Source organism: Vitis riparia, chromosome 8, assembly GCF_004353265.1.
Source record: "Vitis riparia cultivar Riparia Gloire de Montpellier isolate 1030 chromosome 8, EGFV_Vit.rip_1.0, whole genome shotgun sequence".
NCBI lineage: Eukaryota > Viridiplantae > Streptophyta > Magnoliopsida > Vitales > Vitaceae > Vitis > Vitis riparia.
In genome coordinates this window covers 6,147,078-6,147,334 of record NC_048438.1, presented here as the reverse complement: position 1 = coordinate 6,147,334, position 257 = coordinate 6,147,078, and positions in this window count along the sequence as shown.

The window sequence follows — 257 nt, the reverse complement described above, 5'->3', positions numbered from 1 at the left end:
CACTCTTATCATGTGTCATATTCACCACCATATGTTCACAGCTCTTTGGTAGAGATTTGATGACCGCCTCAACTTGTTGCTCATCAGTGAAGACATGTCCAGATGTCTTAAGCTTTCTTATCATTCTTTTCATCTCCTTGAGATGTTGTTTCATTGTATGGTTTGATCACATCTTGTAATTTTCAAATTTCAATACAAGTTCTCTCAACTTAGTAGCTGAAAGTTCACCATACTTTTCCTTTAGAGTTGCCACATTT